This window comes from Phodopus roborovskii, unplaced genomic scaffold, assembly GCF_943737965.1.
Source record: "Phodopus roborovskii unplaced genomic scaffold, PHOROB, whole genome shotgun sequence".
In the NCBI taxonomy this organism is placed as follows: Eukaryota; Metazoa; Chordata; class Mammalia; order Rodentia; family Cricetidae; genus Phodopus; species Phodopus roborovskii.
Genome location: NW_026126447.1, coordinates 8,210,340 through 8,213,752, shown reverse-complemented (window position 1 = coordinate 8,213,752; position 3,413 = coordinate 8,210,340).

The following is a 3,413-nucleotide window of genomic DNA, read 5'->3' as shown; positions in this document are numbered from 1 at the left end:
TGATAGCAATCTGTCTGCCTTTGACTTCTGAATCCTGAGATTAAAGGTATGTGCCACTACTGCCCAGATTCTATAGCTAATTAGTGTGGCTGGTGAAATTAAAGGTGTGTATTAACATTTCTGTGATTGTGGTTAGCTTTGATTTTGATCTCCAGTGGCTTTATTAAATAATAAACTATACATCACTACATAAGACATACCTTATCATAAATACCCATGAAACATGTAATGTGAAACTTTATCATAGATAATCATGATATAATTGCCCCCCCTGTCCAGTGGACTTCAGTTAATTGAAATTATGTAGAGCTAAAAATGGACTCATAAACTTTACACACTTAACTGAAGAAGAGAAACAAAACTAAAATTTTACTATCTTACACATTCTTAAGATTTTAACAATAGTATAATTATCACCACTTAATGATTAGGCATCATCACTGCAATGCCTTCCATTGAGAAGCATGTCAAGCACTCTGTATTCAATTTATTGATGTGGACACTGTTATACTCATATTCTACAAAGTATAAAGTATAAGTCATTAGCAACTTAGTGTTATAAATTCAAATAAGGAAGCATAATTTGAATGCAATTCCCTTTCTAGAACTCATGGTTGTTTTAAAGTTGTATGAATTTTTCCTAAACTCTTTTAATGCAAAACAATAGGTTAAAACAGCACTATCATTTTATTTTGCAGAACACCCCTCCGGGTAGTGTCTAATTATTGCCATGATAAGCAGATGTAGTTCAGGTTCAGAATGATTGCCATGATGATGTACTAATCTTAGTAGATTATTGGAAGTTGCAATCTTACAAGACCATTTCCTGGAACCTTCCTTCTAGTTCTGTTGCAGGGTCATATTCAATACCACAATATCCTCATACAATTGAATGTGCTTTACTGAAGAAATACCATTTTTCTTCTGAAACTAATTAATAAAAGAATTGTGTTAACAATTGTGACAGGGGCTTCGTATTCTTGAGTAGATTTATTACCAGCGTTACACTCCCATTCTATTCTAAGTATGTGTCTTACTGGTATAGTCTAAATTTCTGGAATGGGTTTATATCACTATGATTATTGCATTCTTCTGATTACCTCTTATCTCTATGTCTGTGTTAATAAAAATAACAGTGTAATAGTGAATATTCTCCCCTTTTGGTGGTTTACATTTCTTCTAATGTTTCAATAGTTTGGATAATTCCTAATTGGATATTTGGTTTAGCTGAGGATGGAATGCTTTTACAACGAAAAGCAAATGATTTAATAATGTGTTTTGCTTCCTGTTCTCAGCCTTTTGGCAGGAACTAAAAAGGAAGGAGACAGGAAATGGAGAATAAAGAAGTGAGTAATGTTTAGCTTTCCAGGTACATTTAAATATATAAGGAGTTTTGAATGTCAAAATTTGTATCTACAGAATGGTTATTGTGTTAATAACCTAATGTCCAAATTAGGTCATTAAGAATATCTTCAGCTTACAGAAGTCTACCAACTTCATGAGATCTCATTTATTGTCAATCTTAGTGTCTGTGTTACTTATGTTCTATTCAGGAAGAGCAGTCTCCTTTGACAACATGTTCAACGCTAGTCCCCTTTCTACTCTATCAGGTTCAATATACCTGGATTTATGTTGAGGCCTTTGATCCACTTGGATTTCAGTTTTGTACAGGGTGATAGATATGGGTGTATTAGCACTCTGTTACATGTCAACACCCAGGTATGCCAGCACCATTTATTGAAGATGCTTTCTCTTTTCCATTGCATAATTTTGGTTTCCTTCTCAAAAATCAAGTACACATATTGTGTAGATTTAAATATGGTCTCTTTTCAATTTCATTGATTAATATGTCTGTTTTTCTGCCATTCCCATGCGGTATTTAGTCTGAACTGGTCATCTCCTGTGATCATATTGGTAACTGACCTAATTGTCATAAAACAACAAAACAAACAAAAGAAAACAAAAAGAAGGGTTACAAGTACACAATTATAATGAGATGAAACACTTATGAAGAATTTGGCAAGCTCATCTAACTAACTCTGAAACCTGAAAAATAATAGTGTTGAAATTACATTGGAAAGATAAGGTTTATAAATCAGCTTAATTTAATTGTATTAAATATTAATGGATTTTTTGGGGGTAATGCTGTTCTTTGAATGCCAGGGTATGTGGGGTTTGTTAACATTGATGTTAGGGAGGAAAACAGCAAATTTGGCTCCCTAAAGTGAGGTTGGCTGAGAAAAAAAACAGGAAAATTAAAGTTACAAATCATGTTTAGATATGTAATGCAGGACAGTGACTAACCCATTTGTACACATGAGGTTTCGACTGACCACAGTCATCCACTCAGCATGTGTAAGCTAACCACTCTTAGTACTGCATATGGTCAGCATTCTTGAATCAAAACACACATGAGAACAGCTCACTCATGATAATTTTCTTCCTTAAGTCTTACTTTATGCATAGTGGGTAACATAATAAATACTGTATTCTAGCATTTTTATAAGAAAAGCCTGTAAATGCTGATGCAATTAAAGTTCTTAATGTATAGAGTTGTAGATGTAAAGGGAGAACAAACAATAATGGTCAGGAAATAATTATTTCATAGATAAATACAGTGAAAGAATTACAAGATGGGATAGTTTAAGAAAATCTTCTAGAAAATAAAATTCAAGGTTTCTAACAGAAAGTTCTTAATGTATAAAGTTGTAGATGTAAAGGGAGAACAAACAATAATGGTCAGGAAATAATTATTTTATAGATAAATACAGTGAAAGAATTACAAGATGGAGTAGTTTAAGAAAATCTTCTAGAAAATAAAATGCAAGGTTTCTAACAGAAATCTATAAAGTAATATAATTTTCATTATAAGATTGCACGTTCACTTTTAATTACATGGTTACATTTTCATCTTCTAAATACATTGAAAAGAAAAATGCCATCTTTGCTCTGAATTATGCCATCATATGTTCAATAAACTCTCTTTTGTTCTAGGGTGTTTGCTAAAGATACTGGGAACATATTTCCTTAAATAAACATAAATGAAACTCCAGGAAGCTCCCTGTATCTGGAGACAAAGCAAAGTAAGAACTGAAAGTCAGGGTGGGCATGTAGGAAGTGTTCACAGGCAGGTGCTTAACTAAAAAATAGGGGGGATTACTAAGCACCTAAAGAGAAGCTAAAAATATTTAGCCTTTATCTTTAAGAACTCACCATTTGGACACAGGCAATCTTCATTCAGATCCCTGCTCTACCACATCAGCATGGATAACCTCAATCTTGCCTGGCTACCTTCACTAATTGTAAATATGGCTAACACTGAGACAGTCTTCCTCTTAGGGTAATGGAAAGGAGTAGAAATGTATAACAAACTAAATGCTGTTAATGTTTTACCCAAGAGATCTGGACCCTCT